Genomic DNA, 14,738 nt, shown 5'->3' on the forward strand with positions numbered 1-14,738 from the left:
CGCAGTTCCTTTGCAGGCCTGATCTGGCTGAAGTAGGACTTCTGCTCTGGGTGTGCTACTTTGCCCTAGAGCTGAAAGGCACAACGTGCAGGCTTCTTTCAAAGGGCGAGTTGGGCCCCACAGCATCTTGCTTCCAGCTCTTTGGGAAGCTAAGAAACAACTCGCTCTGCACAGTGCTCTTACAGCCTACCGCGAACCTCTCTTCCAAAGGCCTGTGAAACGCAGTTTCTTTGCAGGCCTGATCTGGCTGAAGTAGGACTTCTGCTCTGGGTGTGCTACTTTGCCCTAGAGCTGAAAGGCACAACGTGCAGGCTTCTTTCCAAAGGGCGAGTTGGGCCCCACAGCATCTTGCTTCCAGCTCTTTGGGAAGCTAAGAAACAACTCGCTCTGCACAGTGCTCTTACAGCCTAGAGCTGAAAGGCACAACGTGCAGGCTTCTTTCCAAAGGGTGAGTTGGGCCCCACAGCATCTTGCTTCCAGCTCTTTGGGAAGCTAAGAAACCACTCGCTCTGCACAGTGCTCTTTCAGCCTACGGGGAACCTCTCTTCCAAAGGCCTGTGAAACGCAGTTTCTTTGCAGGCCTGATCTGGCTGAAGTAGGACTTCTGCTCTCCGTGTGCTACTTTGCCCTAGAGCTGAAAGGCGCAACATGCAGGCTACTTTCCAAAGGGCGTGTTGGTCCCCACAGCATCTTGCTTCCAGCTCTTTGGGAAGCTAAGAAACAACTGGCTCTGCAGACCTCTCTTACAGCCAACTGGGAGCATCTCTTGCAAAGGCCTGAGAAATGCAGTTTCTTTGCAGGCCTTATCTCACTGAGGTAGAACTGCTGCTATGCCGTGTCCTACATCGGCCTAGAGTTGCAAGGCTCAAAGTCCTGCCTTGACTCCTCAAGGGCAGACAGGCCCCACAGCGTGGGGCTTCCACCTCTTTGGGCAGCTAAGAAACAACTAGCTCTGCACTGGTGTTTTACAGCCTACCGGGAACATGTCTTACAAAGGACTGTGAAACGCAGTTTCTTCCCAGCCCTGATCAGGCTGAAGTAGAACTTCTGCTCTGGGTGTGCCACATTGACCTAGAGCTGAAAGGCACAACGTGCAGGCTTCTTTCCAAAGGGCGAGTTGGGACCCAGAGCATCTTGCTTCCAGCTCTTTGGGAAGCTAAGAAACAACTCGCTCTGCACAGTGCTTTTACAGCCTACCGGGAACATGACTTACAAAGGCCTGTGAAACGCAGTTTCTTTGCAGGCCTGATCTGGCTGAAGTAGAACTTCTGCTCTGGGTGTGCCACATTTCCCTATAGCTGAAAGGCACAACGTGCAGGCTTCTTTCCAAAGGGCGAGTTGGGCCTCAGAGCATCTTGCTTCCAGCTCTTTGGGAAGCGAAGAAAGAACTCGCTCTGCACAGTGCTCTTACAGCCTACCGGGAACATCTCTTACAAAGGCCTGTGAAACGCAGTTTCTTTGCAGGCCTGATCTGGCTGAAGTAGAACTTCTGCTCTGGGTGTGCTACTTTGCCCTAGAGCTGAAAGGCACAACGTGCAGGCTTCTTTCGAAAGGGCGAGTTGGGCCCCACAGCATCTTGCTTCCAGCTCTTTGGGAAGCTAAGAAACAACTCGCTCTGCACAGTGCTCTTACAGCCTACCGGGAACATCTCTTCCAAATGTCTGTGAAACGCAGTTTCTTTGCAGGCCTGATCTGGCTGAAGTAGGACTTCTGCTCTGGGTGTGCTACTTTGCCCTAGAGCTGAAAGGCACAACGTGCAGGCTTCTTTCGAAAGGGCGAGTTGGGCCCCACAGCATCTTGCTTCCAGCTCTTTGGGAAGCTAAGAAACAACTCGCTCTGCACAGTGCTCTTACAGCCTACTGGGAGCATCTCTTCCAAAGGCCTGAGAAATGCAGTTTCTTTGCAGGCCTGATCTGGCTGAAGTAGGACTTCTGCTCTGGGTGTGCTACTTTGCCCTAGAGCTGAAAGGCACAACGTGCAGGCTGCTTTCCAAAGGGTGAGTTGGGCCCCACAGCATCTTGCTTCCAGCTCTTTGGCAATCTAAGAAACCACTCGCTCTGCACAGTGCTCTTACAGCCTAAGGGAACATCTCTTCCAAAGGCCTGTGAAACGCAGTTTCTTTGCAGGCCTGATCGGGGTGAAGTAGGACTTCTGCTCTCCGTGTGCTACTTTGCCCTAGAGCTGAAAGGCGCAACGTGCAGGCAACTTTCCAAAGGGCGAGTTGGGCCCCACAGCATCTTGCTTCCAGCTCTTTGGGAAGCTAAGAAACAACTCGCTCTGCACAGTGCTCTTACAGCCTACCGGGAACATCTCTTCCAAAGGCCTGAGAAATGCAGTTTCTTTGCAGGCCTTATCTCGCTGAGGTAGAACTGCTGCTATGCCGTGTCCTACATCGGCCTAGAGTTGCAAGGCTCAAAGTCCTGCCTTGACTCCTCAAGGGCAGACAGGCCCCACAGCGTGCGGCTTCCACCTCTTTGGGCAGCTAAGAAACAACTTGCTCTGCACTGGTGTTTTACAGCCTACAGGGAACGAGTCTTACAAAGGCCTGTGAAACGCAGTTTCTTCCCAGCCCTGATGTGGCTGAAGTAGAACTTCTGCTCTGCCGGGTCCTACATGGCGCTAGAGCTGCAAGGCGCAAAGTCCTGCCTTGATTCCACAAGGGTAGACAAGTCCCTCAGGTCCAACATCCAGCTCTTTCGGCAGCTAAGAAACAACTCGCTCTGCATAGGGCTCTTACAGCCTACCGGGAACATGTCTTACAAAGGACTGTGAAACGCAGTTTCTTCCCAGCCCTGATCAGGCTGAAGTAGAACTTCTGCTCTGGGTGTGCCACATTGACCTAGAGCTCAAAGGCACCACGTGCAGGCTTCTTTCCAAAGGGCGAGTTGGGACCCAGAGCATCTTGCTTCCAGCTCTTTGGGAAGCTAAGAAACAACTCGCTCTGCACAGTGCTTTTACAGCCTACCGGGAACATGACTTACAAAGGTCTGTGAAACGCATTTTCTTTGCAGGCCTGATCTGGCTGAAGTAGAACTTCTGCTCTGGGTGTGCCACATTTCCGTAGAGCTGAAAGGCACAACGTGCAGGCTTCTTTCCAAAGGGCGAGTTGGGCCTCAGAGCATCTTGCTTCCAGCTCTTTGGGAAGCGAAGAAAGAACTCGCTCTGCACAGTGCTCTTACAGCCTACCGGGAACATCTCTTGCAAATGCCTGTGAAACGCAGTTTCTTCCCAGCCCGGATCTGGCTGAAGTAGAACTTCTGCTCTGCCGGGTCCTACATGGAGCTGGAGCTGCAAGGCACAAAGTCTTGCCTTGTTTCCACAAGGGTAGGCAAGTCCCTCAGGTCCAGATTCCAGCTCTTTCGGCAGCTAAGAAACAACTCGCTCTGCACAGTGCTCTTACAGCCTACCGGGAACATCTCTTCCAAAGGCCTGTGAAACGCAGTTCCTTTGCAGGCCTGATCTGGCTGAAGTAGGACTTCTGCTCTGGGTGTGCTACTTTGCCCTAGAGCTGAAAGGCACAACGTGCAGGCTTCTTTCCAAAGGGCGAGTTGGGCCCCACAGCATCTTGCTTCCAGCTCTTTGGGAAGCTAAGAAACAACTCGCTCTGCACAGTGCTCTTACAGCCTACCGCGAACCTCTCTTCCAAAGGCCTGTGAAACGCAGTTTCTTTGCAGGCCTGATCTGGCTGAAGTAGGACTTCTGCTCTGGGTGTGCTACTTTGCCCTAGAGCTGAAAGGCACAACGTGCAGGCTTCTTTCCAAAGGGCGAGTTGGGCCCCACAGCATCTTGCTTCCAGCTCTTTGGGAAGCTAAGAAACAACTCGCTCTGCACAGTGCTCTTACAGCCTAGAGCTGAAAGGCACAACGTGCAGGCTTCTTTCCAAAGGGTGAGTTGGGCCCCACAGCATCTTGCTTCCAGCTCTTTGGGAAGCTAAGAAACCACTCGCTCTGCACAGTGCTCTTTCAGCCTACGGGGAACCTCTCTTCCAAAGGCCTGTGAAACGCAGTTTCTTTGCAGGCCTGATCTGGCTGAAGTAGGACTTCTGCTCTCCGTGTGCTACTTTGCCCTAGAGCTGAAAGGCGCAACATGCAGGCTACTTTCCAAAGGGCGTGTTGGTCCCCACAGCATCTTGCTTCCAGCTCTTTGGGAAGCTAAGAAACAACTGGCTCTGCAGACCTCTCTTACAGCCAACTGGGAGCATCTCTTGCAAAGGCCTGAGAAATGCAGTTTCTTTGCAGGCCTTATCTCACTGAGGTAGAACTGCTGCTATGCCGTGTCCTACATCGGCCTAGAGTTGCAAGGCTCAAAGTCCTGCCTTGACTCCTCAAGGGCAGACAGGCCCCACAGCGTGGGGCTTCCACCTCTTTGGGCAGCTAAGAAACAACTAGCTCTGCACTGGTGTTTTACAGCCTACCGGGAACATGTCTTACAAAGGACTGTGAAACGCAGTTTCTTCCCAGCCCTGATCAGGCTGAAGTAGAACTTCTGCTCTGGGTGTGCCACATGGCCCTAGAGCTGAAAGGCACAAGGTGCAGGCTTCTTTCCAAAGGGCGAGTTGGCACCCAGAGCATCTTGCTTCCAGCTCTTTGGGAAGCTAAGAAACAACTCGCTCTGCACAGTGCTTTTACAGCCTACCGGGAACATGACTTACAAAGGCCTGTGAAACGCAGTTTCTTTGCAGGCCTGATCTGGCTGAAGTAGAACTTCTGCTCTGGGTGTGCCACATTTCCCTATAGCTGAAAGGCACAACGTGCAGGCTTCTTTCCAAAGGGCGAGTTGGGCCTCAGAGCATCTTGCTTCCAGCTCTTTGGGAAGCGAAGAAAGAACTCGCTCTGCACAGTGCTCTTACAGCCTACCGGGAACATCTCTTCCAAAGGCCTGTGAAACGCAGTTTCTTTGCAGGCCTGATCTGGCTGAAGTAGAACTTCTGCTCTGGGTGTGCTACTTTGCCCTAGAGCTGAAAGGCACAACGTGCAGGCTTCTTTCGAAAGGGCGAGTTGGGCCCCACAGCATCTTGCTTCCAGCTCTTTGGGAAGCTAAGAAACAACTCGCTCTGCACAGTGCTCTTACAGCCTACCGGGAACATCTCTTCCAAAGGCCTGTGAAACGCAGTTTCTTTGCAGGCCTGATCTGGCTGAAGTAGGACTTCTGCTCTGGGTGTGCTACTTTGCCCTAGAGCTGAAAGGCACAACGTGCAGGCTTCTTTCGAAAGGGCGAGTTGGGCCCCACAGCATCTTGCTTCCAGCTCTTTGGGAAGCTAAGAAACAACTCGCTCTGCACAGTGCTCTTACAGCCTACTGGGAGCATCTCTTCCAAAGGCCTGAGAAATGCAGTTTCTTTGCAGGCCTGATGTGGCTGAAGTAGGACTTCTGCTCTGGGTGTGCTACTTTGCCCTAGAGCTGAAAGGCACAACGTGCAGGCTTCTATCCAAAGGGCGAGTTGGGCCCCACAGCATCTTGCTTCCAGCTCTTTGGCAAGCTAAGAAACCACTCGCTCTGCACAGTGCTCTTACAGCCTACGGGGAACATCTCTTCCAAAGGCCTGAGAAATGCAGTTTCTTTGCAGGCCTGATCTGGCGGAAGTAGGACTTCTGCTCTGGGTGTGCTACTTTGCCCTAGAGCTGAAAGGCACAACGTGCAGGCTTCTTTCCAAAGGGTGAGTTGGGCCCCACAGCATCTTGCTTCCAGCTCTTTGGCAAGCTAAGAAACCACTCGCTCTGCACAGTGCTCTTACAGCCTACGGGGAACATCTCTTCCAAAGGCCTGTGAAACGCAGTTTCTTTGCAGGCCTGATCTGGGTGAAGTAGGACTTCTGCTCTCCGTGTGCTACTTTGCCCTAGAGCTGAAAGGCGCAACGTGCAGGCTACTTTCCAAAGGGCGAGTTGGGCCCCACAGCATCTTGCTTCCAGCTCTTTGGGAAGCTAAGAAACAACTCGCTCTGCACAGTGCTCTTACAGCCTACCGGGAACATCTCTTCCAAAGGCCTGAGAAATGCAGTTTCTTTGCAGGCCTTATCTCGCTGAGGTAGAACTGCTGCTATGCCGTGTCCTACATCGGCCTAGAGTTGCAAGGCTCAAAGTCCTGCCTTGACTCCTCAAGGGCAGACAGGCCCCACAGCGTGGGGCTTCCACCTCTTTGGGCAGCTAAGAAACAACTTGCTCTGCACTGGTGTTTTACAGCCTACAGGGAACGAGTCTTACAAAGGCCTGTGAAACGCAGTTTCTTCCCAGCCCTGATGTGGCTGAAGTAGAACTTCTGCTCTGCCGGGTCCTACATGGCGCTAGAGCTGCAAGGCGCAAAGTCCTGCCTTGATTCCACAAGGGTAGACAAGTCCCTCAGGTCCAACATCCAGCTCTTTCGGCAGCTAAGAAACAACTCGCTCTGCATAGGGCTCTTACAGCCTACCGGGAACATGTCTTACAAAGGACTGTGAAACGCAGTTTCTTCCCAGCCCTGATCAGGCTGAAGTAGAACTTCTGCTCTGGGTGTGCCACATTGACCTAGAGCTCAAAGGCACCACGTGCAGGCTTCTTTCCAAAGGGCGAGTTGGGACCCAGAGCATCTTGCTTCCAGCTCTTTGGGAAGCTAAGAAACAACTCGCTCTGCACAGTGCTCTTACAGCCTACCGGGAACATCTCTTCCAAAGGCCTGTGAAACGCAGTTCCTTTGCAGGCCTGATCTGGCTGAAGTAGGACTTCTGCTCTGGGTGTGCTACTTTGCCCTAGAGCTGAAAGGCACAACGTGCAGGCTTCTTTCCAAAGGGCGAGTTGGGCCCCACAGCATCTTGCTTCCAGCTCTTTGGGAAGCTAAGAAACAACTCGCTCTGCACAGTGCTCTTACAGCCTACCGCGAACCTCTCTTCCAAAGGCCTGTGAAACGCAGTTTCTTTGCAGGCCTGATCTGGCTGAAGTAGGACTTCTGCTCTGGGTGTGCTACTTTGCCCTAGAGCTGAAAGGCACAACGTGCAGGCTTCTTTCCAAAGGGCGAGTTGGGCCCCACAGCATCTTGCTTCCAGCTCTTTGGGAAGCTAAGAAACAACTCGCTCTGCACAGTGCTCTTACAGCCTAGAGCTGAAAGGCACAACGTGCAGGCTTCTTTCCAAAGGGTGAGTTGGGCCCCACAGCATCTTGCTTCCAGCTCTTTGGGAAGCTAAGAAACCACTCGCTCTGCACAGTGCTCTTTCAGCCTACGGGGAACCTCTCTTCCAAAGGCCTGTGAAACGCAGTTTCTTTGCAGGCCTGATCTGGCTGAAGTAGGACTTCTGCTCTCCGTGTGCTACTTTGCCCTAGAGCTGAAAGGCGCAACATGCAGGCTACTTTCCAAAGGGCGTGTTGGTCCCCACAGCATCTTGCTTCCAGCTCTTTGGGAAGCTAAGAAACAACTGGCTCTGCAGACCTCTCTTACAGCCAACTGGGAGCATCTCTTGCAAAGGCCTGAGAAATGCAGTTTCTTTGCAGGCCTTATCTCACTGAGGTAGAACTGCTGCTATGCCGTGTCCTACATCGGCCTAGAGTTGCAAGGCTCAAAGTCCTGCCTTGACTCCTCAAGGGCAGACAGGCCCCACAGCGTGGGGCTTCCACCTCTTTGGGCAGCTAAGAAACAACTAGCTCTGCACTGGTGTTTTACAGCCTACCGGGAACATGTCTTGCAAAGGACTGTGAAACGCAGTTTCTTCCCAGCCCTGATCAGGCTGAAGTAGAACTTCTGCTCTGGGTGTGCCACATTGACCTAGAGCTGAAAGGCACAAGGTGCAGGCTTCTTTCCAAAGGGCGAGTTGGGACCCAGAGCATCTTGCTTCCAGCTCTTTGGGAAGCTAAGAAACAACTCGCTCTGCACAGTGCTTTTACAGCCTACCGGGAACATGACTTACAAAGGCCTGTGAAACGCAGTTTCTTTGCAGGCCTGATCTGGCTGAAGTAGAACTTCTGCTCTGGGTGTGCCACATTTCCCTATAGCTGAAAGGCACAACGTGCAGGCTTCTTTCCAAAGGGCGAGTTGGGCCTCAGAGCATCTTGCTTCCAGCTCTTTGGGAAGCGAAGAAAGAACTCGCTCTGCACAGTGCTCTTACAGCCTACCGGGAACATCTCTTACAAAGGCCTGTGAAACGCAGTTTCTTTGCAGGCCTGATCTGGCTGAAGTAGAACTTCTGCTCTGGGTGTGCTACTTTGCCCTAGAGCTGAAAGGCACAACGTGCAGGCTTCTTTCGAAAGGGCGAGTTGGGCCCCACAGCATCTTGCTTCCAGCTCTTTGGGAAGCTAAGAAACAACTCGCTCTGCACAGTGCTCTTACAGCCTACTGGGAGCATCTCTTCCAAAGGCCTGAGAAATGCAGTTTCTTTGCAGGCCTGATGTGGCTGAAGTAGGACTTCTGCTCTGGGTGTGCTACTTTGCCCTAGAGCTGAAAGGCACAACGTGCAGGCTTCTATCCAAAGGGCGAGTTGGGCCCCACAGCATCTTGCTTCCAGCTCTTTGGCAAGCTAAGAAACCACTCGCTCTGCACAGTGCTCTTACAGCCTACGGGGAACATCTCTTCCAAAGGCCTGAGAAATGCAGTTTCTTTGCAGGCCTGATCTGGCGGAAGTAGGACTTCTGCTCTGGGTGTGCTACTTTGCCCTAGAGCTGAAAGGCACAACGTGCAGGCTTCTTTCCAAAGGGTGAGTTGGGCCCCACAGCATCTTGCTTCCAGCTCTTTGGCAAGCTAAGAAACCACTCGCTCTGCACAGTGCTCTTACAGCCTACGGGGAACATCTCTTCCAAAGGCCTGTGAAACGCAGTTTCTTTGCAGGCCTGATCTGGGTGAAGTAGGACTTCTGCTCTCCGTGTGCTACTTTGCCCTAGAGCTGAAAGGCGCAACGTGCAGGCTACTTTCCAAAGGGCGAGTTGGGCCCCACAGCATCTTGCTTCCAGCTCTTTGGGAAGCTAAGAAACAACTCGCTCTGCACAGTGCTCTTACAGCCTACCGGGAACATCTCTTCCAAAGGCCTGAGAAATGCAGTTTCTTTGCAGGCCTTATCTCGCTGAGGTAGAACTGCTGCTATGCCGTGTCCTACATCGGCCTAGAGTTGCAAGGCTCAAAGTCCTGCCTTGACTCCTCAAGGGCAGACAGGCCCCACAGCGTGGGGCTTCCACCTCTTTGGGCAGCTAAGAAACAACTTGCTCTGCACTGGTGTTTTACAGCCTACAGGGAACGAGTCTTACAAAGGCCTGTGAAACGCAGTTTCTTCCCAGCCCTGATGTGGCTGAAGTAGAACTTCTGCTCTGCCGGGTCCTACATGGCGCTAGAGCTGCAAGGCGCAAAGTCCTGCCTTGATTCCACAAGGGTAGACAAGTCCCTCAGGTCCAACATCCAGCTCTTTCGGCAGCTAAGAAACAACTCGCTCTGCATAGGGCTCTTACAGCCTACCGGGAACATGTCTTACAAAGGACTGTGAAACGCAGTGTCTTCCCAGCCCTGATCAGGCTGAAGTAGAACTTCTGCTCTGGGTGTGCCACATTGACCTAGAGCTCAAAGGCACCACGTGCAGGCTTCTTTCCAAAGGGCGAGTTGGGACCCAGAGCATCTTGCTTCCAGCTCTTTGGGAAGCTAAGAAACAACTCGCTCTGCACAGTGCTTTTACAGCCTACCGGGAACATGACTTACAAAGGCCTGTGAAACGCAGTTTCTTTGCAGGCCTCATCTGGCTGAAGTAGAACTTCTGCTCTGGGTGTGCCACATTTCCCTAGAGCTGAAAGGCACAATGTGCAGGCTTCTTTCCAAAGGGCGAGTTGGGACTCAGAGCATCTTGCTTCCAGCTCTTTGGGAAGCGAAGAAAGAACTCGCTCTGCACAGTGCTCTTACAGCCTACCGGGAACATCTCTTGCAAAGGCCTGTGAAACCCAGGTTCTTCCCAGCCCTGATCTGGCTGAAGTAGAACTTCTGCTCTGCCAGGTCCTACATGGCGCTGGAGCTGCAAGGCACAAAGTCTGGCCTTGTTTCCACAAGGGTAGACAAGTCCCTCAGGTCCAGATTCCAGCTCTTTCGGCAGCTAAGAAACAACTCGCTCTGCACAGTGCTCTTACAGCCTACCGGGAACATCTCTTACAAAGGCCTGTGAAACGCAGTTCCTTTGCAGGCCTGATCTGGCTGAAGTAGGACTTCTGCTCTGGGTGTGCTACTTTGCCCTAGAGCTGAAAGGCACAACGTGCAGGCTTCTTGCCAAAGGGCGAGTTGGGCCCCACAGCATCTTGCTTCCAGCTCTTTGGGAAGCTAAGAAACAACTCGCTCTGCACAGTGCTCTTACAGCCTACCGGGAACCTCTCTTCCAAAGGCCTGTGAAACGCAGTTTCTTTGCAGGCCTGATCTGGCTGAAGTAGGACTTCTGCTCTGGGTGTGCTACTTTGCGCTAGAGCTGAAAGGCACAACGTGCAGGCTTCTTTCCAAAGGGCGAGGTGGGCCCCACAGCATCTTGCTTCCAGCTCTTTGTGAACCTAAGAAACAACTCGCTCTGCACAGTGCTCTTACAGCCTACCGGGAACATCTCTTCCAAAGGCCTGTGAAACCCAGTTTCTTCCCAGCCCGGATCTGGCTGAAGTAGAACTTCTGCTCTGCCGGGTCCTACATGGAGCTGGAGCTGCAAGGCACAAAGTCTTGCCTTGTTTCCACAAGGGTAGGCAAGTCCCTCAGGTCCAGATTCCAGCTCTTTCGGCAGCTAAGAAACAACTCGCTCTGCACAGTGCTCTTACAGCCTACCGGGAACATCTCTTCCAAAGGCCTGTGAAACGCAGTTCCTTTGCAGGCCTGATCTGGCTGAAGTAGGACTTCTGCTCTGGGTGTGCTACTTTGCCCTAGAGCTGAAAGGCACAACGTGCAGGCTTCTTTCCAAAGGGCGAGTTGGGCCCCACAGCATCTTGCTTCCAGCTCTTTGGGAAGCTAAGAAACAACTCGCTCTGCACAGTGCTCTTACAGCCTACCGCGAACCTCTCTTCCAAAGGCCTGTGAAACGCAGTTTCTTTGCAGGCCTGATCTGGCTGAAGTAGGACTTCTGCTCTGGGTGTGCTACTTTGCCCTAGAGCTGAAAGGCACAACGTGCAGGCTTCTTTCCAAAGGGCGAGTTGGGCCCCACAGCATCTTGCTTCCAGCTCTTTGGGAAGCTAAGAAACAACTCGCTCTGCACAGTGCTCTTACAGCCTAGAGCTGAAAGGCACAACGTGCAGGCTTCTTTCCAAAGGGTGAGTTGGGCCCCACAGCATCTTGCTTCCAGCTCTTTGGGAAGCTAAGAAACCACTCGCTCTGCACAGTGCTCTTTCAGCCTACGGGGAACCTCTCTTCCAAAGGCCTGTGAAACGCAGTTTCTTTGCAGGCCTGATCTGGCTGAAGTAGGACTTCTGCTCTCCGTGTGCTACTTTGCCCTAGAGCTGAAAGGCGCAACATGCAGGCTACTTTCCAAAGGGCGTGTTGGTCCCCACAGCATCTTGCTTCCAGCTCTTTGGGAAGCTAAGAAACAACTGGCTCTGCAGACCTCTCTTACAGCCAACTGGGAGCATCTCTTGCAAAGGCCTGAGAAATGCAGTTTCTTTGCAGGCCTTATCTCACTGAGGTAGAACTGCTGCTATGCCGTGTCCTACATCGGCCTAGAGTTGCAAGGCTCAAAGTCCTGCCTTGACTCCTCAAGGGCAGACAGGCCCCACAGCGTGGGGCTTCCACCTCTTTGGGCAGCTAAGAAACAACTAGCTCTGCACTGGTGTTTTACAGCCTACCGGGAACATGTCTTACAAAGGACTGTGAAACGCAGTTTCTTCCCAGCCCTGATCAGGCTGAAGTAGAACTTCTGCTCTGGGTGTGCCACAGTGACCTAGAGCTGAAAGGCACAAGGTGCAGGCTTCTTTCCAAAGGGCGAGTTGGGACCCAGAGCATCTTGCTTCCAGCTCTTTGGGAAGCTAAGAAACAACTCGCTCTGCACAGTGCTTTTACAGCCTACCGGGAACATGACTTACAAAGGCCTGTGAAACGCAGTTTCTTTGCAGGCCTGATCTGGCTGAAGTAGAACTTCTGCTCTGGGTGTGCCACATTTCCCTATAGCTGAAAGGCACAACGTGCAGGCTTCTTTCCAAAGGGCGAGTTGGGCCTCAGAGCATCTTGCTTCCAGCTCTTTGGGAAGCGAAGAAAGAACTCGCTCTGCACAGTGCTCTTACAGCCTACCGGGAACATCTCTTCCAAAGGCCTGTGAAACGCAGTTTCTTTGCAGGCCTGATCTGGCTGAAGTAGAACTTCTGCTCTGGGTGTGCTACTTTGCCCTAGAGCTGAAAGGCACAACGTGCAGGCTTCTTTCGAAAGGGCGAGTTGGGCCCCACAGCATCTTGCTTCCAGCTCTTTGGGAAGCTAAGAAACAACTCGCTCTGCACAGTGCTCTTACAGCCTACCGGGAACATCTCTTCCAAAGGCCTGTGAAACGCAGTTTCTTTGCAGGCCTGATCTGGCTGAAGTAGGACTTCTGCTCTGGGTGTGCTACTTTGCCCTAGAGCTGAAAGGCACAACGTGCAGGCTTCTTTCGAAAGGGCGAGTTGGGCCCCACAGCATCTTGCTTCCAGCTCTTTGGGAAGCTAAGAAACAACTCGCTCTGCACAGTGCTCTTACAGCCTACTGGGAGCATCTCTTCCAAAGGCCTGAGAAATGCAGTTTCTTTGCAGGCCTGATGTGGCTGAAGTAGGACTTCTGCTCTGGGTGTGCTACTTTGCCCTAGAGCTGAAAGGCACAACGTGCAGGCTTCTATCCAAAGGGCGAGTTGGGCCCCACAGCATCTTGCTTCCAGCTCTTTGGCAAGCTAAGAAACCACTCGCTCTGCACAGTGCTCTTACAGCCTACGGGGAACATCTCTTCCAAAGGCCTGAGAAATGCAGTTTCTTTGCAGGCCTGATCTGGCGGAAGTAGGACTTCTGCTCTGGGTGTGCTACTTTGCCCTAGAGCTGAAAGGCACAACGTGCAGGCTTCTTTCCAAAGGGTGAGTTGGGCCCCACAGCATCTTGCTTCCAGCTCTTTGGCAAGCTAAGAAACCACTCGCTCTGCACAGTGCTCTTACAGCCTACGGGGAACATCTCTTCCAAAGGCCTGTGAAACGCAGTTTCTTTGCAGGCCTGATCTGGGTGAAGTAGGACTTCTGCTCTCCGTGTGCTACTTTGCCCTAGAGCTGAAAGGCGCAACGTGCAGGCTACTTTCCAAAGGGCGAGTTGGGCCCCACAGCATCTTGCTTCCAGTTCTTTGGGAAGCTAAGAAACAACTCGCTCTGCACAGTGCTCTTACAGCCTACCGGGAACATCTCTTCCAAAGGCCTGAGAAATGCAGTTTCTTTGCAGGCCTTATCTCGCTGAGGTAGAACTGCTGCTATGCCGTGTCCTACATCGGCCTAGAGTTGCAAGGCTCAAAGTCCTGCCTTGACTCCTCAAGGGCAGACAGGCCCCACAGCGTGGGGCTTCCACCTCTTTGGGCAGCTAAGAAACAACTTGCTCTGCACTGGTGTTTTACAGCCTACAGGGAACGAGTCTTACAAAGGCCTGTGAAACGCAGTTTCTTCCCAGCCCTGATGTGGCTGAAGTAGAACTTCTGCTCTGCCGGGTCCTACATGGCGCTAGAGCTGCAAGGCGCAAAGTCCTGCCTTGATTCCACAAGGGTAGACAAGTCCCTCAGGTCCAACATCCAGCTCTTTCGGCAGCTAAGAAACAACTCGCTCTGCATAGGGCTCTTACAGCCTACCGGGAACATGTCTTACAAAGGACTGTGAAACGCAGTTTCTTCCCAGCCCTGATCAGGCTGAAGTAGAACTTCTGCTCTGGGTGTGCCACATTGACCTAGAGCTCAAAGGCACCACGTGCAGGCTTCTTTCCAAAGGGCGAGTTGGGACCCAGAGCATCTTGCTTCCAGCTCTTTGGGAAGCTAAGAAACAACTCGCTCTGCACAGTGCTCTTACAGCCTACCGGGAACATCTCTTCCAAAGGCCTGTGAAACGCAGTTCCTTTGCAGGCCTGATCTGGCTGAAGTAGGACTTCTGCTCTGGGTGTGCTACTTTGCCCTAGAGCTGAAAGGCACAACGTGCAGGCTTCTTTCCAAAGGGCGAGTTGGGCCCCACAGCATCTTGCTTCCAGCTCTTTGGGAAGCTAAGAAACAACTCGCTCTGCACAGTGCTCTTACAGCCTACCGCGAACCTCTCTTCCAAAGGCCTGTGAAACGCAGTTTCTTTGCAGGCCTGATCTGGCTGAAGTAGGACTTCTGCTCTGGGTGTGCTACTTTGCCCTAGAGCTGAAAGGCACAACGTGCAGGCTTCTTTCCAAAGGGCGAGTTGGGCCCCACAGCATCTTGCTTCCAGCTCTTTGGGAAGCTAAGAAACAACTCGCTCTGCACAGTGCTCTTACAGCCTAGAGCTGAAAGGCACAACGTGCAGGCTTCTTTCCAAAGGGTGAGTTGGGCCCCACAGCATCTTGCTTCCAGCTCTTTGGGAAGCTAAGAAACCACTCGCTCTGCACAGTGCTCTTTCAGCCTACGGGGAACCTCTCTTCCAAAGGCCTGTGAAACGCAGTTTCTTTGCAGGCCTGATCTGGCTGAAGTAGGACTTCTGCTCTCCGTGTGCTACTTTGCCCTAGAGCTGAAAGGCGCAACATGCAGGCTACTTTCCAAAGGGCGTGTTGGTCCCCACAGCATCTTGCTTCCAGCTCTTTGGGAAGCTAAGAAACAACTGGCTCTGCAGACCTCTCTTACAGCCAACTGGGAGCA

This window comes from Equus caballus, chromosome 28 (assembly GCF_041296265.1).
Source record: "Equus caballus isolate H_3958 breed thoroughbred chromosome 28, TB-T2T, whole genome shotgun sequence".
In the NCBI taxonomy this organism is placed as follows: Eukaryota; Metazoa; Chordata; class Mammalia; order Perissodactyla; family Equidae; genus Equus; species Equus caballus.